Consider the following 24,672-nt stretch of genomic DNA (forward strand, 5'->3'; position numbering starts at 1 on the left):
CCTCCCTGAGAACACAGCTGTAGGGGACATGCCCCACTTGATTTGCTCCTATTTTGTTGGTAATTACTTTATTTGAACAACGAGAGCCCTAAGTCCCACACCTTCTTCAGGGTTAACAAATGAAACCCGCGAATGGATTCAAGTGGGGCTTTTCCATGAGAAATGATGTAACGATAAGCTAGGATTTATAAGAGTACTAAGAATCAAAATGAAAATTACGTTTCCAATCTATAACGAGGCACCGTCCTAATCTGCTAGATACGACTTGTGTCCAAATCCAAAATGTTACCGACGGTTCACTTGTTAAAAAAAAAAATCGTACTTCCAGTCTTCTAATAATCACCTTGTTCCTCTGCAATTCTCTGCCGCCATCTTTCCAAACAAAACATTACCGAAATGAAAATGCTGTAATTAACATCTGAGTTCGGGTTGGCACGGAGTTCTCAGTGCTTTAGGGTTGCCAGAACCACATGGAAAAATAAAATAAAGAACTTCTTACATTCTCTGCTTGGGATGCCAAAGAGCTGCCAGGAGAGTGAGCCAATCGCATCTCCCCTCTGCAAAGATCCCCAACGGACCTCATCAAATGCCAGCAAAATATTGAATCCATAACTGATGGGAACCTGGCTTCAGGTGAATCTGTTAACCTCCAAAAGCACTTGTAAGGGCTTTTCAATTTAACCTGCATGTCCTGCAGCTCCTTTCCTGGACCACTGGAAAAATAATGGCTCTTTCCTTTAAAAATGTGGCCTTGGGCATGGGCAGATGCCTGGTGTGCTTATAAAGTTACCTGTCTGCTTTGATATCGGCCTCTCCTTTAATTGCAATGGTGTTGTGAGGAGGAAAGGCCACAGCAGGCTCCTTCCTTTCAAAGGCCTGACGAGTACTTTGGGGTCTGTCTTAATAGAGTCCTGTAGGAATATTTTCACCACTGTTCAGAGGAATCAGAGATATCTTGTTAAATTAGTTTCACTCTACAGTGAGGATTTGTTGAGGAGGAGAGAGAGCTAGAGAGATCTGCTGGCGAAGGATGGTTTGTAGATTTGACTTTTCGCCCAGGTGGCCTGTGTGCTTTCCTTTGTCCTCAACTCTTCTAAGGGAGTTTAGCCACCACCGCCTGGCAGGGGCGCAATACACGAGGACGCCTTTTCGGGTGTAGCTTGCTCAGGTGTGTGACTGTAGCGTCTATGCTTCAACACGCTTGTGTCACAGTCTATTAAATTCAGAGATGTAGTTTGGCTGAGCTACAGACATACAAGTGAGGTTGCATAAAGTAAACAATATGAAACACATACAGGGGTTAAAGTACTCCGGAGGGTGGGGGGCGGTAAATTATCTCAACAACGCTGTGAAGTTCTGTGTTTGTCCTCTCCACAGGACCATCTCAATTCTGCCATTGAAGTGTTGATCAGTATTAAAATAACAATTATAAATATGTAAGATTATAAAACAAGCAACCGTTCCATTTCTGAAATCTCTTTGGTTTCCTTTGATAGTTTGTTTTTTTCCTGCCTAGAATGTATTGGTGAGAGTCAGACTAAGGAGTTCTTTAGGGAACCCAGTTCCTTGTTGAATTTCCGGTTTCTCCCGCTGCAAATCCCTCTGGCCCAGAAGAAGTGATTTCATGATTTATTAGCATTCAAACAAACTCCGTATAGATCCTCTCATTCCCAGTTTCATCCTTAATATTCTATACCCACTCCAAGTTTGTACATGCCTGGGTTTTGAACTGAATACAGATCCATATGTGAGATTCCAAAGCCCAACAGGTTTAATCTAAAAGTCCTTTTTATTTTTACATGGTTCGCACTGAATTTTGCCCAGGCAGGTTGATAAATTATTAAGTAAATAGAACATTAAGAGGGAAATGGTGGGGAATCAAGAGTACACAACAATTAAAGACCTTGTGCATTATGAAACGGAATCATTCACTAAAATAATCTTGATTCCAGGAGACTGTTTAAGTAGCACGTACTGTATACCGCACTGAGTACTGAGAATGAATTAACATTCCTAGAAGATATATTAAATGCTCACTCCTTATTTTCAGAACATAGAGCAATGATAATTGGTGGGCTTCTCAATGTTGCTTAGGTAATCAATCAGGAGGTCAAGACTGAAGCCACATACTGCAGTGTCTCACATTTCTTTCTTCTCCAGGTTAATTATATCCTAGCATTTAAATTAAAAAAACAATAACAACAAAAAAGACAAAACCAAGTTTGGAAAATATATTATCCATTGAGGCTTTCAATGTGGCAGGTGATTGAATTCCCCAGTTCTCCTTGAATTTCTCGCTTCCCCAGTGCTTAGATCGCTTCCCCAGTGCTTAGACATTAGCTTTCCTTGTTCCTTGTCAATTTCAGGATACAGTGTTACAGCAAACATTTGGATTAAATCAGCTGTAGTATTTATCTAAAATCATAGCTTCATTCCTGGGGAATGCAGTCTACCTCCCTAATAACTATAACTTACGATTAATTCACTTACGCCTCCTAATACGATATTTCTCTAAAGTGTATTTTATTTTTTCTCCTCTCCATTATGCTTGTAATCTCCAGATTTGGGGGTGGGGTTACTTTTAAATTTGAAAAGCAGTTTACATTAAAAATGTTCTAAAGGAATATTTTACATCAATTATCTTTTCTGTGATACTTTGTTCCTGTATTTATTCTTCATGGAGATGGAGCATATCTACTTAGTAATAGTTTACAAATAATAATTTCCTAAACCAACGGTTTTCTAAGGATTTGTACTTTCTACTATTTGAGTCATCTGGCTGATCTGTGAGATTATATCTTTGTTTGAAGTGGTCCAGTAGATATGGAGGTAGACAGGCAAAAGAATTCATGTTATATAAAATACAATGCCTGCTGTCATTATTTAAGTCAAAGAAGCGAATCATGTATTGCTTTTTTTTAATTTTAAGCACAATAATCTACATATATATGTGTATGTATATGTATGTATGCATGATTCAAATATATTCTTATTATAGATATATGTAATTCATCTCTTCTACATAAACCAAAATATCTGAACTTGTGCGTTCTTAACAAAATGTCTAGAATTTATTACAAATATCAAATCAGATTTCCATTGTAATTTTGACAGGAGTTTAACAGTTCAGTTAGTAATGGCAGTAAGAAAGGTTCCTGGAGATATGATAGTTTGGCTATAGAATAAAATATCACAACATTGTTTATTCAGCAAATTATGGAAAAACAAATGGGCAGTGGTAATGGACTATGGAAACTTTTGATAATAGATTACAGTGCTTACCTTTTAAACCATAGATTACGGTACATTTTATGTATTGGATTACTGTGGAGTAAAATTTTGTGGTAGAGGGGTTGGGGATTTAGCTCAGTGGTAGAGCGCTTGCCTAGGAAGCTCAAGGCCCTGGGTTCGGTTCCCAGCTCCGAAAAAAAGAACCAAAAAAAAAAAAAAAAAGAACCAAAAAAAAAAATTTTGTGGTAGAAGACTGAAACTGTGCTCACGCGTGTTTGAACACCAGTAACGTAGTGATACAAATCAATATGGTCGTTTCGTGTTAGCTCACATATTAATAAAAGGACTGAAAATATACAGATTGTCTTTAAAAGTCAGATTTAATTTTGTAGATCTTGAACTGTTACAAATTTAGTTTGTCAGAAGATTGAAAGATGACCATAATTTTTAAAAAAAGTGTTACTAGCAATTCTTTGAGAATTCCATACACAATATTTTGATCATGTTCATCCATCATCTTCCCCAACTACTCTTACAACTACCCACCTTTCCTTAACCACCCAACTATACCTTCAATCTGTCTTTTTCTGTCTTTTAAAAATCATCCAGTTTTTGTTGGCCAATTACTCGAGTACGGGGCACTTTGGAGAGTGGTCAGTAAATATGCCAAAAGTCACACATTAAAACAAACCCTCTCTCTCTCTCTCTCTCTCTCTCTCTCTCTCTCTCTGTGTGTGTGTGTGTGTGTGTGTGTGTGTGTGTGTGTTCTCTCTCTGTGTTCTCTGTCTCTCTCTGTTCTCTGTCTCTCTCTGTCTCTGTTCTCTCTGTCTCTCTGTCTCTCTCTCTCTCTCGCTTTACGTTATTTAATGGTTTATTCTTCAGAGAGTTGTTTCCTTCTTGTTTTCCTGTTTCCTTCTATGTTGGAACAGTTTTCAGATTCTTAGCTGATATTATTGTTTATGTCAACAGAAATCATTACTGGTGTAACTAAAATTATTTTCCTTTTAATCACACTAAGTAATGACACTGAGCTCATTGTAGAGAATATCTTTTGTATTGTGTGGATGAATCATCTGTCAATTAAAAAGACTATAGCCTATAGGATAGGGTAGAGTAGAAGGTGAGACATCGAGTAGGCAGAAAAATTTCTGGGTTAGAGGCAAGCAAAGGTGGAGTTGCTGGGGAAGATGTGAGGAGGAGAGACACTTGGTACCGAGCAGAGGAAACCAGCCGTGTGGCAGAATGTAGATTAGTATAGATGGGTTATTTTAGGTTATTAGCTAGTCAGGGAATGAACCTAACCATATGGTCTAGGTATTTGTAAATATATTTTGAGTATGAATCAATATTCTGGGATCTTGGCGTCGGGAGGAAAAACATACACTATTACAGCTCATTGCAAAATATCTAGGGTTAGTACAGAGAAGGAGAAGACCATACAGTATTATAAGGGTTGGATATCAGCACGGGAGAAAGATGTATCAAGGGAAGAAACAGCTCCAAGCCACTTCCCACCTGAACCAAATCTCGGCCTTCTGTATTTTGATGGCATCTCTGTCTGTTCTCAAATCATCTGGAGCTCTGCTGAATGATTCACCCTACATTCTACTATTTTTTTTTTTGGTTCTTTTTTTTTTTTTTTTGGAGCTGGGGACCGAACCCAGGGCCTTGGGCTTCCTAGGCAAGCGCTCTACCACTGAGCTAAATCCCCAACCCCCCCTACATTCTACTATTGAGTCAAGTGTTTGACCTTTGAACTTGCCAATCAGTTCTAGCACAGCTAAACTCTGCCGGGGAAACACTTGTTAAAGCCAGGTGTTCCAAACATTTTCCTACTTGGTGCATAGCACAGCTGAAAAGAATACTCGACGTGTTTCTACATTAATGCTTCTTTATATCTTCTAGGCAAGAAAAGCAGACAGTGTAAACAGCCTATTGGTGTTCTTCTGATTAGCATTCTGGAATAATGTGTTACAATATTTTGGCTGGTTTATATTCATAGTCACTTTCTAATAAACACTTTGCACTAATGGTCATGGGTTTAAAAGGCTTTTTGTTAATATGGTAAGGTGGTGAGAGACTTAGTATCATATTCTTTTGAAAATCTCAGCTTTTAATGTGACCATTACCCATAGAAGAAATCAATGATTTCATCAACTTAATAGGGCTATTGCTCCTGTGTTCAATTTATTATATTGAGGCAGGAGTATGCCATTGGAGATGGCTTTGAAGATTTCATACAGATTCAATTTTAGGTTCTGATTCAAAATTCAGAAGATGCTCTTGAAGGGCTACAGTAGTTGATAGAAATTATACATCAAAATAGGGTACCAAAAAATAAAATAAAATAAAAAAAACAGAGGGATAAGAAGGAAACCTAGCCTGGAAACGAAAATCAAGGGCATTAGGAAGTGAAGTCCTTATGCCAAGCCTTCTATTCAGTTTTGTACACTATTGCTATTGTAAAATTTGTTATTTCAGTGTCATCACCCTGATCCACACACAGTAATGGCAAACTTGAAATGATCTCCCTGATTGCTGATGAGTCAGAATTGATCATGGCAGTCCCAGTTTCCCTTGAGTTCTCTGAAGAGATGGTGATGTTGAGAACACACATCTTGGTTTGTATGTTGTCTCAGTTATTGAGACTCTAGGTAGGACACTCTGTGCCTCCACAAAGAGGGGAAACAAGATACTTCTATAACCTGTGAAAGGCTGGGGTAGTCACTCCCACATAAAGGATTATCATGAAAACCAAATAACTTTGCATAGCTGCCAAATTCATCAGATAATTAGTCTTTAAGTCTTATCGGTCTTGTTAAGTTGATCTTTGGGCTTTTGAGTTCTAGACCTAGAAAAATGGCGAATCTGATAATGGAGGGAGAAGGAAAGTTTTTTGTTTCTTTGTTTTCTGTTTACAAAACCAACAAAAGCCCACCCACATACCCCACAGAAAACAGGCCTTCTTCATCCTCCCCATCTCTCTTTGTTTATATGAATGCTTAGATCTATGTGGTGCACATGTCGGTATAAATGCATGCAGAAGTCAGACGTCAAGCTCTGGGGAGTACACTGTCAGATGCTGTCCACCAGGGCGTTCTTTGTTTGCAGTTCCTTAGATTGGGTCTTTCCTAGGCTTCGACTCAGCTGAGTAGATTGGGCTCTGTGCCCTAGTTCTCTGCCTGTCTCTTCTTCCCCATCACTGAGATCACGGGAGCATATTTCCACACTTGTCTTACTAATTTTTAATGTTGTTTCTGGGGATCAAACTCAGGTCTTCACCCTTGTGTAGCAAGCTATTCATCAGAGCTATATACAGACTGAATTTTTCTTATGTTTCAGGATTTCTCTTAGTTCAGTTAGATGGCCTCACTTAGAGGCGAAAAATTAGCAGATGAATACTTCTAAAAAGGCAGCCTTTAACACAAGCACTCACACATCCATATGAGTGGGCACACACACAATTAATAGACATAAATGTATTTTTAAGAAGGGGAGCTTCCTAGAGCTATTTCCTAATATTGCTCCAACTGCTGCGTGCCACATAACTTGCGTATTTAAGCAAAATGACAAATACATGTAAAAAATATACTAGGCATCTGTTATATATCTTTAGGATGGATTTAATCTAGTTTTTTAAAGGATGTGATGACTATAGTTTTTCTTCCAATACTGATAATGCACACTCTCTCGCCCCTCTGTATCTTCACCCAGGGACTGGGGCCTAGGCAAAGGCACAGAGAGTGGGTCATTGGTGGGAACATGGCTTTCTCATGCTCACCTAAAGTCCTTTCTAGAGATTTGCATTAGTGTTCTACATATAACGTAAAAAAGTGTCCTACATATTTAAATGGTGGTTTTACATATTAAAAACTGTGACTAGAGATTGTGTATAGTCATATTTTCTATCTCTTAGTGAATTTATATTTTTTTATATTTCCTGAAATAAGGATAAAGAATGAAAGAAAGAAAGAAGGATGAGGATGGGAAACATCTTCTCTTATCTTCCTTCTGGTAAAACAGTTTCAGGATCCCATAAAGACTTCGACTTCCTCAATTAAATTTTGATTCTTGTATGTAAGGATCTCAAGTAAACAGTTAGAATGAATACCCAAATTGATGGATTATAATACTAATGAAAAGTGTATGGATGAAAACAAAAACGATAAAATGGGACAGGAAATAATGACTGCAAACTGAATTTAGAACTGTGGCCTAATCTCCTTGGGATTTGAAGTCAAAGCACAGATAAACACGCATTCACCCAGACAAATAAACAGCCATTGCACAGGCCCCAAACAAGCTATTTAGCTAAGGTTCCTAATGTACTATGTCTTCACTGAGGCAGGGCTCACTTTTGGTGCCATTCTGTCTTTGATATTGTGCTATCCCTCCTTCAGATTCCTAGATGCAGACATCAGAAGAACATGCCATCATGCTTGGCTGTCACTAAACCATTTGTCATTAAAAACTTATTGTATTCACTATAGTAGTCACCAAACATACCGTATATCAAAAAAAATGCTTTTGATCCTTTCTCTTAATCACTCTTCAGTGAATGAGAGATTTGCTACTTCTTACTTTCTACTGTACAGGTGAGTGTAGTGTTCTTGAGTGACAAAAGGAATTGGCAGTCGTTCACTTGTGATGGGTAGAGAGGACAGCAGAAAATGTAGACAAGAAAATTGACTTGGAAAAGTCATGGGCAGACTTGGGAGCCATGTTAGAGACTGTATAAGAAATCTGAAAAAAATATGAAGTTTTAAAAGAAGAATGACTCTGTCTATCTTAGAAGATTCACTGAGATTTATTAACAACTTGCATTAAATTTGTGTTAAGGAAGAACAAAATAACTATATAAATTTGAGCAAAAATCTTCAGGACTTGCATTCTAGTATTGATAGATGGGTGGATTAATTTCATGTTCATTCATCTCTAAGAGAGGAATGAAGTTTGTCTTGAGCTCCTTTCCAGAGACTCTGTCATGTTTCCAAATGACTCACAACATTTTAATGACACTAAGATCTGTGGAAACTCTGCGGGGATTACTTATTTGCTTGTATATATTAACTGCTGTTAATTTCTACAACTGGAAATGAATTAGGTAGAAGAGGAATGCCTGATGAAGTAGACTCCTTTGCGGAGAGGCTACCCCACTGAAGGGTAGAGGGCCGGCATGGTGGGTTAGCAGCTGGTTCAAACATTTAGAGTCCCTGGATGTTTAGCCTCTGATCTCAGCAGGGCTCAGTCAACCATTCATCCTTCCAAGGTAGAGAAATAGAAAGTTTCACAATTTAGAAAGTATGTGTCTTTTAGATAATGCCTTTTAAAAAAGCAAATTCTATGTGAACATTAAAGACTGAATAGCAGTACTGAGGAACAGGGACCACCTCTGTGTCCTTGGCCTAAATTCCCTCCTTCCCTAATGTGGTACTGCAGACCCTTCAGTTGCCAATACTTTACTGAGGCTAAGTACATGCCGTTTGTCTGGACTCCGGCATCCTTTAGAATGAAATGAGTTTTATTAGCAAACCTATTTTGACATACTGAGTCCCTCCAAAAGTCAACTTCAGCTTCCCTGCGCCTTTTTAATGATGTCCCCATCACAGGGACTGTAGCCCTCTCAGACTGGAACAAACACACTCTGTAGGTGAAAGGTATCTTGATCTCTACCACGGGAGGTCTGCTGTCACGCTCTGATACCAGGGGAAATGCCACCTCTGTGGCTTCCCTGCCCTGATGATAACCCAGCTATGGTACTGAGAGAAGCAGAAAAGGATAATGTGCTGGAGTGAAAAGCACAGGACCTGGGCAGTCTCTTACTGCTCTCTCTTTTATTTTATTCTATTATAGGACTCCCAGCTCTGCAATAAGTCAGGATTTGCTCAGAAATGCAAAATTGTTCTTATGACCATTTATTCAACTATAATAAAAAATTCCTCAAACACTGACTGTTTAACAATGTTATGTATTCTTGCATTTAGAACTAGAGATATTTTATTCTACTGTGACATTTCTATGTATATTGTCTTCATCTCTACCACATTCTATCTCCCATCACCTAGGGATGTACTTCTTCCTTTTGGTCAAACCAACCCATTGCCAGACTATAGAACTGAAAACCTGAGAACCAGACTTCTGACTTTTGAATTCCAAGATTAGAAGTTCATATATAAGGCAATAAAGAAATACTAGTTTCCAGAGTACATCCTCTATCCTCTGTAGTTGAGGCATACTTTGTGCACTGTGCAAAATGGAAGAATGACTCAAGCTGTATTGAGGATCATGAAGCACCAAAACCAGTATTCTACCAGCAAAATTTGGAAGATGAAGAATCAACAAACAAAAGTTTCATAGCAGCAGAGGGTCATGCAGTGGTTTCATTAGCTCTTCTCACTAATTAAAATATATCATCTAGGTCATAAAAAGATCAAGGTTGGTTAGCTGTACAAATGTAAGAATTATAACTGAGGGCACAGCCATCACAGAGGACTGAAGAGGTTATAATTCATTGAAGGAGTTTGGTTTTCTGAGACAAAAATTTATTTATCACATCATTCTTTAGAAACCACAGGATCATTCCAAGTAGACTACCTTTCACACTTGTTCTCCTACTCTGTGAAGTTTAGGAATGGAATCATTTAAGTTGCATCTAATAAGGGAAAACAGAATGAAAGGTATATTTCTAAAAAGCATTATGCCTTCTGATTATGCCTGAGACTTTAGGAAGCATATAAATTTTAGCTCTGTCCAGAACCAAGTAGACACTCATGATCTGCATATTTTAAACAGTAAAGTCAGAAATGCTTGCTATGGAAGCTTGGGGACCTGAGATCAGATCTGTGTGACCCATGCAAAAGCTGTGTATAGAGAATTCATCTATAATCCCAGGAGTGAACAGGAAGAGATGGAAAAAATCCTTCAGACTAGCGGGCAAGCTAGTCTTACAAATTCTTGGGCTCCATGTTCACTGAGAGACCTTGTCTCAAAATCTAATGTGAAATACCATAGAGCAATGAAGATATAGACCTGATGGACAGTAAACACACACACACACACACACACACACACACACACACACACACACACACACACACACCAGTATTCTGTCTGAAAACAACTGCTGTTTCATAGACAGACAAATGCCACCCTCTCTGAAGTTTAGGCGCATGACATGCTACTAATATTGGTACACACAGGTCAAAGCATGACCTCTGCCCTTGGTTCTATATATTCTCTTTAAAGAGACAAGTCTAAAACTTTAAAGATACCTATCCTATAAGACAGAATTTTGGTTGTGCTAATGAAAGAAAATATTTTGAAAATGATTCATAGTGTGTTAGTAAAGGAGGAGAAAAACAATTAACGTGGATGAGGGTGAGGACCCTAGAGGCTGAAGTTTCAGGCTCTTGAGTAAATGCTACCAGAATCCAAATCTTGATCTTGATATTCTTATAAAATCATAGTTGTATCAGTTACTTGAATACAAATTGCCTCAGTTACCTTATTTCTAAAGAAAGAGAGAGGAGACTTTTGATCCCCTTGTTCCGAGAGAATTTGTAGATGAAATTTGTAGCATATAAAGTGTCTAATATATGTTAATTATCACTCTTTCCTAAAAAGCATTTTTTTTAAAAAAAGAGGCCTAACAGAATTTGTAAGTAAAAATTAGTGTGGTAATTTATTACTGGTGTTCAATAAAATATTTGTTGACAGAATATGCTCAGAATCTGAAGTAATAAAGAGAGTGTAAGATTCCCCAAGGAATAAAGTCTCAGATTTATATTCCTTTCATGCTATTAGACATCTGCCAATTTCCAGGTAATGTACTAAGAAATTTCATGCATGCAATTCCATTTAGATTTCTCAACAATGAGCGGTTGTGAGCTTGTAATATTGTTACCATTTATGGAGGAAAACAATCGTATCCAGGGCAGTGAACTGATTGCTGTCAAGTCCCATATTGTAAAAAGGATTGGCTATAGGTTCCTTGAATCACAATGTAGAACTTTCTGACATAAATACTCCTCATTCAGAAAACAAATGCATAGCAAAAATAAAACTTATAAAAAATAAAAGATTTAAGAGATGGAAGTGAGTCATTTTCCAGGAAAAAAAAACCCAAAAACCTGTGCCTATCTATCAATATAGGGACACCAGACTATAAACAAGTTAACATAAAAGTAAAAAAGAGGAAGAGGCTGTTCAGGCAAGACACGGTTAACACACATGAGTAATGTGGCAGGAATTAGGAGAATCAGATGGAGACATCAAACGAATGGTACTTTTCAAGTGGCAAGGATAATGATATTTATGAGTGGAGCCATATTGCCTCAAAAGCTTTGTTATAGAAGGTTCTAGGAATTAAGAACAAGTCATTCATTAAAAAGGGTGAGTGCGTGTGTGTACGTGTGTAATACATGCTCATGTGTGTGAAGTTGATTACAAACATACAGAGCTAGAGGCAGACCTTGAATATCCTTTCTACTGTCTGTACTGTATCATTCAAGACAGACGCTCTCGCTGAAGCTCTGCTAGGCTGGCAAGCCACTGAGTTCTGAGGAGTATTCTGTCAGTGTCCTACATTTGACCTTAGAGATTCAAGCTAACCTATCCAGCTTTCATCTGAACACCAAGGATTACTCTCAGGCCCTCAGACTAGCATACCAAGCATTTTATGCACCAAGCCATTTCCCTGGCCCATGATATATTTTCTATAATACACTCTAAAGCTTGCAGGGTCAAAGGCAATGTTTCTGGTCACTTCTTATATTTTCTCCAACGCTATTATTTTTCTCTCTCACATGTATGTTTGGTCTACATGGGACCGACTCATACTTCCTCTAAAAATATTTCTGGTGTTTCTTTTTAAGAGTATGAGTAAATTTCCTGAGTGTATGTGTGAACTGTGTGAATGCCTGGCAACCACAGATGTTAGGGGAGCATGACAGATTCCCTACATTGAGAATTATGGATGGTTATAAACCACCAAGTGGGCCCTGAGACCTGAACTTGGATCATATTCAAGAGCAACAAGTACTAATATTCTCCAGACCCCGCAGCTTAAACTTCTTGCTACATTTGTTTTCCTTGAGGAGAGTCTATTGGTAGCCATTGGTATGGCAGTGACAGAGTCAACTGAACAACTGTTTCTCCAGACAATTATATCTGTGTCAGGAAACCCGAAGACTATGCCTGCTTAGAATAAAAGACCAGTGTCTCAAGAAGATTCCCAGAGAGGCCAGTGTATCTGAGGCAGTTCATTACACTTCTTAACCATTTTGCCTGGTAGAAAAAAATAAACTAAGCTAAGAACATTGGGGATGTCACTCGTACAGAGACTGAATCATCTATAATGTAGTGATTTAATCCATGTAAGTCCTCAACAACAACCACAAGAGAAAATGAGCATTTACTGCAGGAGTAAAATGAACATTACTTCTTTCTAATTATTCCTTAGAGGCCATAAAATCTCACTTAAACAAAAGCCAAATACTGTTCTATATTTTAAAATACAGTTACAAAGAAGTTTCGTTGAGAGGCCTATGCATCATCCTAGAATTGGGGGTGGAAGAACTTGCAGTTCCTCGTCTGTGATTTGGGGGAATGACATACACAGCTAAAAATGACATGTAGTCTAACTTTACAAAGGCCTTCTGCTAGGACAGTCACACAAGCTATTCCCTCTTTTCTACATGTTTTTGGTAGCCAGTTAATAAAGGTAAAATCACAGTCATCCAATTAATAATTTGTAGCAATTATTTTCCTTTGGGATATATATGATGAGAAACGTTAACCTTATCTCAAAAAAAGAGATAGGAGCCTCGGCTCTCAGTACCAGATTTTATATAGGCCAGGTGTCCACATACTCATCTCTACAGCTCTTGCCAGGATGGTGCATTTGTATTCCCATTGCTAATGGAATCCCTAAAGTCCTGGTTGCTGGCCTATTTTCCTGACTTCCTTACCAATATCTAGGAATACCCTTTTGAAGGAGACACAAAGTATTCATTGCTTGCAAAACCAAGGTTGTTTCATAAACTATATGGGATTTATGGCTGTCTTATCCATATATGTATGTACACACACACACACACACACACACACACACACACACACACACACAGTCTAATTAATTAAAAACAAAACCATTGCAACAACCAGCTAAGTCGCGTCCATTCACTTTGTTTTCCCGTGTCGTACGTCTTGTTCTATGGGCAGCTGTAAATAAGCAGCCCATCATTTAAAGCAATTTCAGGTGAGAGTAATTTAATTTCAGCCTTGCACAAAATAAAGGTTCTTCAGACTTAAGCAGTTCTTCAGTCAGTAACTACAGTTCGTTTGCTCGGAGACTTTGAAATATAGCAGAAAACAGGCTGGCTGGCAGGTTGGTTTGTGCTGCAAGATACCCTGACAACCTGTCAAAGTCCCACTTTTCTCACATTCTACCAACTTCTCTTTTCTAAAGAAAGCATGAAATGTCAAAATGACAGGTGCCGCAGCGCAGCGGCATCCAGCTCCTGGGCCCATTACCTTAGGAAGGGAAGAGTTGAAAAGTTGTGCAAGTGACATATGCTGAAGACTGATCGGATTTGCCAGGTAAAGGGTGCTGATGCTGCTGATGTTAACCCTTTAGAATTGACTACTTTGAGCGACGTCCTTCGGGAGGACAATCTAGACATAGTTAGAGAAGAAAACCATACAGCTCTAGGGCAATAATCTTCAATGTGTGATTGGGCATCCATTTTTTTTCATAATTGGGGATTTTCTGCTATTAATTCATTTCATGAACTCAACACAGCCTAGTTAAGGGAGATCTGAAGTTGCAAGTTGGGTATTTTTAGCAGAAAGATGAGTCATATAGCTAGAAGCAAGATTAAACATGGTGGGAAACAATTAAAACTACATCTGTATCCGTCTCTGTGTGTGAGTGTGTGTGTGAGTGTGCGTGCACATGTGCATGTGTGTGAACACTTTTTAAGTGTTAAGCATATATTAATTGGGAAAAGCTCATTTGAATTAGGACTGAACTGTGAAATCCAGCTTGAGAAATGCCAATCTATTAGACTTCGCATCCCATCTTAAACAGATGAGTAACTTTGGACGTTCAGCCATTTCTTGAAATTTACAGAGACCACTAAGATACTGGTGTTTTTTCTAAGTGTGAATAGTTTTAAACTGAATGACAGGTTGCCACTTTACACTAAGCAAACATATGTGAGCATAATAGAAATAGTTAGGTATCAGCAATGTGAAGTGAAAATAGTCGTGGGATCTACGTGTACCTGGAGGAAAGGTCTGAAAGATTAAAAGAACAGGAAGTTTGGTTCTCAACCTGTGGGGCTGCATACAGTTAACAACTATGGATTCAATGTTGTTTGTCCTCTTAACAGTTCATACATCAGAAGGTAGGGTTGGTCATGTGCTCTAAAATCTTTCAGGTGTGGTAGGTTGGTAGGTTAGGGTATTTGAAGCATACCTTCAAGAGGAAATAATAGTCTCTCCCACTGAATTATGATTGGTGTGAATTGTTATAAGACTTTGAACATGACCATGAACCGTTTTTTTTTTCATTTCTGTGACTTCTTTTTTTTAAAATTTTTATCAGATATATTTTTTTACTTACATTTCAAAAGTTATTCCCCTTCCTGGTTTCCTGTCCATAAGCCCCCATCCTCTCCCCTCCCCCTCCCCCATACGGATATTCCCCCCCATACATCCCTTTTATTGGCTCCCCGATATTCCCCTGCACCGGGGGTCCAACCTTAGCAGGACCAAGTGCTTCCCCTTTCCCTGGTGCCCCAACAAGGCTATTCTCTGCTATATATGCATTTGGAGCCCTGGGTCAGTCCGTGTATAGTCTTTTGGTAGTGGTTTAGTCCTTGAAAGCTCTAGTTGGTTGGCACTGTTGTTTTTTGGGGGGTTGGAAGCTCTTTCAACTCTTTCAATACTTTCTCTAATTCTCCCCAAGGGGGTCCTATTCTCAGTTCAGTGTTTTGCTGCTAGCATTGTTCTCTGTATTGGACATGCTCTGGATGTAACTCGCAGGAGAGATCGGCCATTCAGAGCCTGACCCACATGTGGCATATATATATATATATATATATATATATATACATATATATATCCACCAAAACCAGATAAGATTGATGAAGTTAGAAAATGACCATGCATCTTACTCTGATTTCTTATTTTAATAAATACCGTTTCTTTACAAATCTACTCCACAATATGCCCTGAAGCTGCCCCTGGCCAGAGATGAAAACAAACCTCTAAAAGTGGCAAGTAAACCTCGTCTTTTAATGTTATTCTACCTGAAATATTTCAGTGCAGTAAGAAAAATAAACTAAAGCACTGGTAAAACATTAGGAGACAACACTAACAGAGTGGAAGAAAGGAAAGAAGGAAGGAAAGAAGGGAGGGAAGAAGGAAGGAAAGAAGGGAGGGAAGAAGGAAGGAGAGAAGGGAGGGAAGAAGGAAGGAAAGAAGGGAGGGAAGAAGGAAGGAAAGAAGGGAGGGGAGAAGGAAGGAAGATTCTTTGTTTATAGCTTCTGGGTAGAAAAGAAAATTTAGTGGTCGGAGTCAGCAGATGTACTCCGGTCTGTTCTCTGTGAAATAACATCATGTAGCAAGTTGGGAGTTCATACACTGCAGGTGTACTGCAAATAACTCTGTGTTTGGACCTGGTTGTTGCTTCATATTGTCCACGAGGTATCCACTTATAAAATGAAACTCCTGAAAAGTCTGGCTCAGTATCCTAGGGAAACGAATGTAATTCTGTGTGTATCCAGCCACTATTACATAATTTTATCATTATTAACCCAGTTATAGAAGACTCTTTTCTTTGTTTTCAAGATGGAAATATAAAAAGACACTGCAGTAAATTAGACTTCTGAATCAGACAAGGAGATTTTGTAGCCAGAAGAGTATTAGGACTATATTACTTCAGGAACAGGGGCTTCAATTAGCCAGTCTGTTGAATGTGTGACTTATAATCTTAATATTACTGTAACTAAATGTGCTTACAACAGGCTGAGTGATAGTAAACTGTGGCTCGTGTGTCTGGTGAAGACTTAGAATAGCAATAGCTGATATTACCAAACATTTATCAATCCCCATGTAGAGGACTAAGAGTTAGAAATTGTATGTACTCTTTAACTTATCTCATATGTATCCAGAATGGTAAGTACCATCGTTCTCCCTGTTTGACAGAAATAAACTGCTTTCTGCAGATGCTTAGTTTAAAAGGTGGAGGCTCCATACTGAATATGAAGCCGGGATACCAAACCCGTGGATTGTGCTGCAGCTTCCAAGTCAGAGAAGAAACAGAATACAGTAAGATGTTTCTGTTCAAGTCTCTCAACGGAAACTACCACAATCTTGGGTCAGTGGTCATTTTTGTGGAAAGAATTTGCATAGAGTCCTTATCTGTATTGACCTTAGCCTTAAGTGAGATGGGGATTTTTTTCTGCTTCAAGTAGATACTAATAACTCCATTAGATTTACATTATGGTAAAAGTTGTTATTCTCAGTAAGGCTTTAAAGGAGTCAAGAAGGAGGAAGTCTCTTTTTATATGGAAAGCCTTTCTGCTATTCTCCTCGTTGAGGTTAATCTTCATCTTTGGAATAGAATGCTTAGGAGACAAGCTCCCCGAACCCACCATACTTGTCTCACGTAACTTAAGTTGCAGGAAAGAGTAGCTGAAATGAAGGGTGGGGGTCTCAGATCAGTCCCCAGAGAGAAGAAGGGGTACGGAGGCAAACCTTAAGGACTCAGGGCATTCTGCCTGCTTAGGTAGGGCAGTAGAGAAAGAGACCTCTCACTCAGTTAATTGCCACATCGGTTAGAAATATTATAATAAGCTATTACACTTTATGCCTACTTTTGAAATTATTTTCCTTCCTCTGTTGAAGGAGAGCTTCAAGCATGGAGAGAGTGTCTACAAAATAATGGTGACCGAAATTCAGGAAAGTACAGATATCACAGTCATTTTCTAGCAAGTGTGTGGCTGGTCTTCTCTCAAAGACACACTAATTATATTGAAAGATAAAGGAGAGGCCATTTCAACTGTAAGCAACTTCAAATAGTAAGCACTTGTAAAGATTGAAGGGTGAACTTTTGCAGGAACTTTCAGGAGTTTCGGGACTGTTTACTACAAGTGATCATATCCATAGCTTCTCTACGTTTTTTTTTTTACTATAAATTGAAAATGGAAATTGTTTGATACTGTCAGTTCCTTGATGTAACTATAACTGTAAACTTCTGTAGTCTTACTGGGCTTAGCCCATGTGCCTGTCTGTTTCTGTCGATCCTGTTTGGAACATGTTGGGGGTAGTACATGTGTCCTTCTGGTGATACCATATCATCAAATGTGTTACCAAAGATAATGTCAAGAAAAATATTTTAAAAATAATTATGATACTGTAAGTATTGTAGCCCATACCTTTTATCCCAACACTTAATAGATTTCTATGAACTAGAGGCCACCTTGGTTTACATAGTGAATTTTAGCTAACCAAGGCTACATAGTGATGCCATGTCTTAAAAGGCAAACAAGGAATGTAAAACGTGGGTAGAGACTGAGGAGATGGGCTAGCACATGCTACTCTTTGAAGAACCCAGTTTTGAGTCTTAGCACCCACATACACGTGATGGCTTACAACTATCTGTAACTCCAGTCCCAAAGGTCCAAAATACACTCTTTTGGCCTCTCCAGGCACCAGGCATCACGCGTTGCTTGGATGTGCATTCAGGCACAACAAGAAGGATCCACATGAAACAAAAATAAAGGAAAAAAATTAAAAATGCTTTAAAGGTTATCGTAGTTCAAAAGCTATAGATGAAAGAAGTTGTTGCAACACCATAGAGGAAAAAATCAAGGGCTACTGATATGCAAAGCATTTCGTATTAGTCTATCATTGCTGCTGTAGATGCCTTTATGAAGTGCATCAAACAGGCTCTACCATGTGAAATATGAAGTTTCATTTGTAGCATACAGTACTTCAGGACAAGGTCCTTCATAAATACACATCACAATCATAGCTGTTATCACCAATATTGCTTTGTGATTATGTATCCTCCCCTTTTGCCCATATCATTACAATGCACTCCAGATTTTTTATTAAAAAAACTATTAAATAAAACAAAAAAACCAAAGAGTAAGTTGTCAGAGGACCCAAGCCTTAAATCATGGATTCTGTGGATTGTGATTGTCAGGTTGAAAACAAAAGATACAGAGCCCTGTATCCTTGGATCCTTTTCAGTTCTATTAAGCAAATGTGTCTAAGCTTAGACTTTGAAGGCTTCCATCTCATTACGTATGGGCATTTGCTCACAGCTTCCTTTAGAAGGATCATTAATGGCAGCAGCATCAAAGCCCCTCCTCACTAAATATTAGTTATATTAATATTAAGTCAATGCAAAGGATTTCATCCTGGGGCCTCCTCCAGATTCATCAGACGATCCAGACAGACTATTTATGCCTATACTTGATTAAAAATAAATTCTTCCTAGAGGGTGTCCTTCTACCCAAAGATCAATTGCCACAGATCACTTTTTGTTTCTATTAAGATTTTATAGGTTCACTGTAATTATGTGTCTATAGATATAGAAAGACAAGTCCTGGCTGAAGAATTAGAATCCTGGTAATTCCTTACTTTTATGTGGGTATTTTAACTGTAACTTAATAGGCAACTTTCTTAGATCTTTAGGGAAATCAGAGAACCTTCTAAAAACTTCATGTTGAGAGCTAGTTTGAAAGTTACTACTTGTTTCATCCCACTGAAAAAGCCAGTTAAATTAGAAGACACAATGCTGTGTTAAGAAACGGCACCTCTTTTCTCATTTAGACTTCTCACACCTTAAAGTAGGGCTAGAATTTTAAGTAATGCATTTTAGCATCTAACTCTCTCAACACTAATTATCTTTCTTCTAGGTTGTATAAAAGGCTATTTTTTTAATTAATTACTGTTAAGAAGTAGACAATAAATGAATAGAGTCCATCTCAGTTCTAAAAAAATTTACAAAAATCCTAACATTGAAGAAAAAAAATACACAGTACAAAAAAGAGTTTCACATGAAAGTTTCTGTGTCCTGTCCCCTCATTCAGCTGAGAAGGGAGAGAATCAGACAAGAAGCTCATTGTTTGATGGACACAATGTCCATTAACTAAGTTGACACAATGCAATGAACGAGTTTGACTCATTTTTTTTAACCAATCGACTGTCTCTGCTTTTTGTTTCAGTGTCATGTAGATAGAGCAGCAGATAACAGTGTCTGTATTGAACAGAGCAGTTAAGTGACGCAGCTTTAAAACGCTGTGATTATAGAGGCCACACTTAATAAGTCAATGTGTTTGAGATGCTTGCCGATCTATGGAGTAAAGATTACTTGGCTTCTGGAGTGTCTCTACTAGTAATTATATATTGTAAACCCAAACATAGCACTAAGGGTTTGTCTGGTTTAGTTGTCAATACCGTGCATCTCCATGTAGCCCCAAACCTGCCCTCTACTCAACACTGAGTTTTCTTTAACAGACAACATCGGTTTTGTTACAGTAATAGATCAAACTGAGTCTCGGCCTTAATTACAGGTGCTTGGCAGGTTCAGTTTAAAATATCAATGCAATAGTTATAGTAAGCATAGCCTAAGTCATTCACTATTTGAACCTAAGACATTTTGTGGTCTGAACAGTTTCCACCCTAGGCAAAGTCCAGTTATTTGAACACATGAAAAAGTTCAACAAAATAGAAACAGTAGCGAATTCAGCTACTCTTGCTGGGACGCAAATTCAGTGTAAAACTAGAACTCCTGGCTAATTGTTAATGGTTTAGAAGTGCTCATGAAATGTAACTTTCAGTCTTTCAGAGAGTCCTAATCCATGGTATGGAACCCATAAAAGCATAGTGAGAGAGTATTCTTTCTTAGGCTAAAGGGACATGATATTATCACTATTAATAATAACAATTACCTTGTATCCAGAGGCCAAATCTTCAAATCTCCCATGTCAATCAATATATTTTAATAGTTGGTTTATAATCAATGCAAGTAAAATATATGAATATTTGAATGAAATATGACCATGAGTCCCAGTTACTCATCACGTCATAGAAGAGACAATATGGTCAGAAGCTTAGAAATTGTCTCAATCCTATCTTCAGTAAAGTATGCTAGAAATTTTAGGTGCTTATTTAAATATAAAACTTCATTGGTGACAAAAGTAAATATATTTATACTGCTTTTCCCTTCATGTTTTCCAGTGATGCTAAACTGTACACTTGAAATTATTTTAAGATACGAAGAATTTCAGCAGATTTTTTTCTTCTTCTCATATTGTAGGTGTGTTGTCCTTCTCAAGATGAATCATGAGAACTGTATTCAAAGAATGTTTTTCCATCATGACAAATGCTGATCAATCTTGTCTGTCTCGTCCTTTATTAAGTTTCTCAGTAAATCATGGCTTCCCTAATAACCTCCAGAAAACAAATGGACATACAACCCACCATCAGTCCTCAAGAGAGAAAGCATTCTAATAAAAAGAAGAGTCAGTTGAATTAATGTCCCCCTGCTCTCAGGTTTTCTCTTCCATATCCATTCCTTACCATCCCAGGATGTTGCCATTCTAGAATATTATGAGATTATACTGAATAAACCAATCGAATGTTCCAATCTCACCCAGTAGATTGGGCAGCAGCAGGTTTTGTCCTCTGAATCACTGAAAAATGGTCTTGTTTCTCAGACAGAAAGCTAGCACCTCCCTTAAGAAGAACACACATTGGAAGCAGAACATCACCTGGGAAGAATTACCAAATTTGACAAAAAGAAGCTGTTGAACCCAGGGGTTTTTAAATAAGTCATTAAGGTCTTTTAAAAGATATATCATGTGGTCTTTTCTATGCTAGCAGGATTTACAAAGTAATAGAAAACTTTTCTTATATAGTGAGATTTAAGAGACTGGGTTAGGGTTAGTATCCTGAGAACATAATGATTTCATATAGTCCATAAAAGTTCATTCAACATAGTAGGTAGGGCTCATCTACAAGCCCTTGTCTTCAATGTTTTCTCATTAAATGATAAGATAGCACTCTTTCTAACCCTGTGAGGTCACTAATCCTTTAATACCTGAGTGTAAAAAGAAAATGTTTCCACATGGCAGAAGATTTGGAAATAATGAGACTATCTTTTGGATGTTTCTTCTAGCAAGAACATGGAGAGGAAGGTTTAGGAGGTATTGTTCCCAAGTTTCTCATCTAGTTCTTCTGAATGTGAAGACATGGAGGTAGGTAGAATAACCGATTCTTCTCAATTGGCTCATTTCCTGTGACTTCAGATGAAGTGTTTAAAGAACCTAAAAGGAACCAGAGTACAAAACTACACTCCAGATTTCAGTCTAAATGCATCTTTTTCTTCTGCTTGGTTGGCCTTCCTTGGTGATCCCGTAGGGCTCTGTGAGGGCCAGCATCAGAAACTTTGCGATCACGTGGTTCATTTATCTGAAATGGACATTTTGCTGAGCTTCTGAAAGAAAAGACAATCTGTATAAAAATAAATACAGATGTTCTAGGGAGTCAATCAGTTCTCCAAAAAATATTAAATGTACAATTGATTAAAAAAAAACTTGCTGTTTCTGTTCATGTATGCTATGTTAAGAGCCATTACGTGTTATGAAGCACGCTTCTGTGTGGGCAGTTTAGCAGTCCTTCAAACATGCAGCCAGAGTTCTGGTCAGTTCTCCTCCTTCATTTCTGGATCCTTTTTTTTTTCGGAGCTGGGGACCAATTCCAGGGCCTTGCGCTTGCTAGGCAAGCGCTCTACCACTGAGCTAAATTCCCAACTTCTGGCTCCTTTTATGATGCACTCATAGCTACAAGAACTATGACAACAAGAATCTGCTGACAATGATATGAAACATGGTCATGGCTCTCATCACAAAAGAAAGTACACAGGAAATAAGCATGGAGATGTTAGTGCATTTCAGGGATAATGGTTCCCTGTAAGGTAAAATGTGGAGTGTTTGGTTTTATTTTGCTGTAGAAGTATTATTCAGACATCTGATAAAATGAAAGGAAATCATTGCTCAAAACATGGTAGACTGCAAAACGGGAGATTGGGTTCACCTCCAAAAATGCTAAAAGCAGTCAAAAAGCAGCTTTCTGGGTGGGGAAGATCAGTAGATTTAAAAAGTATTCATAGAGGACTTGATGAATGAGGGAAAATCTAAACTGACAAAGCAATTCTTGATTACAATGGACCATGTGGTCAGAACTTAAGAACAGGATGTTGTTTGGGGACTGTTGGGGAGAGGAGCTCAGAGAAACCTAACATCCTCAGAGAGAGAGTCCGTGACAGTTTAAACTATGAACAGACTTGTTGGTGTTTCATTCTGCTGGAAGAGGTGCCATAGGATGACTTTGGAAGGCTGTCCTCCTCTGCTCTTTGGAATGCAATGTCTGTTATTCACCTCACAAGCTGGAGAGATTTCTTTGTGCTTATCCTGCTTGATAGCCATTGCCTCATTGCTGCCAGCTAGATGACAGTCTCAAAGTTATTGTTTGGTCACACTCCTGAGAGTATTTGGGTATAGAAAAGGATGGTTTTAAGTCTCCTTTAGAACTTAATACAGAAGAGGGTGTGTGTGTGTGTGTGTGTGTGTGTGCCTGTGAACATGCATGCTCACATGCATTTGGGCAAGCTGTTTAACCTGTGAGTCTTCAATTGCTCGCTGATGTAATAAAGGAGCTTGTTAGGATGATTTCTCATGCCCTCATTGCACACACACACACACACACACACACACACACACACACACACACTTACTTTCAGGGGATCTGTCGTTGTCTTCTGACCTCCAAAGCACAAGTTACACATAGATACATAAACAAACAGGCAGACAAAACACTTCTACAGAGAAAATAGTAATAACAAACAAAGAAAAATACCCATCAGGTCATGTATGTTTCCGCGAACGCTGCTAAAGGTTCCCCAAGAGCAGACTGAATGAGGAGTGTTTCCTGCCATGTGCTGGAGAGGGGGAGAAAAGCTTTTAATCCAGTGAATAGCCTCTCCTGACAAATATATATTTGTTCCATAGTGGAGAAGAGGAACTTAAAAAAAACCTGAATGCTAAAAGTAATTAAACAATTTGTTTTAGTATAAAAAACCAGCTCAGGAAAGAGCCCATCGAAACAGAGAATATGGAACGATGCTTCTCAGTGAGGAAATATCAGTGTTGAAGATTCCCTGTCCTCGGGTCTTATACAGCACAACTAAGGGTTGTTCAAATGCTATATCCTATGTAAATAAAAGTTAAGGATGCATTTAACCAAGATTAAATGTACTGGGCAAACATATTGAAAGAGGAGCAGGTACTGGGTAATTTTTTTTTCTTAGAAGGCTGGTGTTCTGTTTTTCTCAACTTAGAAAATCAACATTTCACATCTCTAATGAAATTCTTACTCAATTCGGCTTTTCCAAATGGACTAGAAGTGAGGAAAACGTTCCACACCCTTCCCTAACACTGCGGTTCAGACAAAGCAACATATATGCACAGATTCACTTGTATCTCAGAAGAAATATATCATAAGCAGAGGCCGACATTCATACTTTCTCCTGTCTTGTAAAAGCTTTGGCAGCTTGATTTCTATTTTATAATGAAATCCTGATTCTATTTGGAAATTATCCCCAAATTAATGACAGCAAGCACACGAAGCGTGTCCAGGACACGAGCTGCCAGAATCTGAGTCAAAGTGTTTTTTTTGTTTTTGTTTTTTTTTTTTTTTAAATTTTTATCCAGCACTAACAAAACAGGAACAACAAGTTTTAGAAGGGCCAACACAACATAGACTCACTTGTTGAATCACACGTGTCCTATGGAATATGTTATCTTCAATTGTGTTCCTGTTATGGGATCTGTTGTCCTGTTTCCCATTCTGCACTTGATTTGTAATTCTGGGCCATAGCAACAAGCTTCCCCAGAGGACTGAGCAGTGGTCAGTGAATTCAATCTGTCTTTGTGGTCTGTGAGCTAAATTGTTACAGCTCCACCTAGTGGATAAGTCACATCCAGGAGGACAGGGGATAAAAAGGGGGCCTGGTTCAAGGAGAATGGGCCTGCAGACTCCAAGGCAGGGTACTTGACGGAGAGGCATAAGCTGTGAAAAGTTTTGCTGACAACCTGGCTGAAAACTTAAGATGGTTGTAGAGAAAATCAAAGTATAATTATTAGAGAGAGAGAGGGGGAAAAAAACCATCAACTTTCTCATTACTTCAAGGACCTCTAGAGATTTTTATAGCTTTCTGGAGGACGCTGTTAGGTACGAAGAGAGACAAGTCAGAGGATGAAATTAATAGAATTCACAAGTGTAAACAATTTGGGAGAATTTTCTAAAAATGCACACACAGATTTATGTGTTCAGTATTCTGTGGCTGTTTCCTACCACAAG

General features: G+C 38.3%; 1 long non-coding RNA gene and 1 pseudogene across 1 annotated transcript; both read right to left on the reverse strand.

The window, feature by feature from the left end:
- Nucleotides 1-24,672, reverse strand: part of LOC108352072 (uncharacterized) — a 2,585,468-nt pseudogene that overhangs the window by 1,456,538 nt on the left and 1,104,258 nt on the right.
- LOC134480665 (uncharacterized) lies at nt 20,223-22,116 on the reverse strand. Its single transcript, XR_010055318.1, has 2 exons — nt 21,890-22,116; nt 20,223-21,745 (listed from the first exon to the last, which is right to left on the reverse strand). It is a non-coding gene; the product is annotated as an uncharacterized LOC134480665 (long non-coding RNA).

This window comes from Rattus norvegicus, chromosome 10, assembly GCF_036323735.1.
Source record: "Rattus norvegicus strain BN/NHsdMcwi chromosome 10, GRCr8, whole genome shotgun sequence".
Taxonomy (NCBI): domain Eukaryota; kingdom Metazoa; phylum Chordata; class Mammalia; order Rodentia; family Muridae; genus Rattus; species Rattus norvegicus.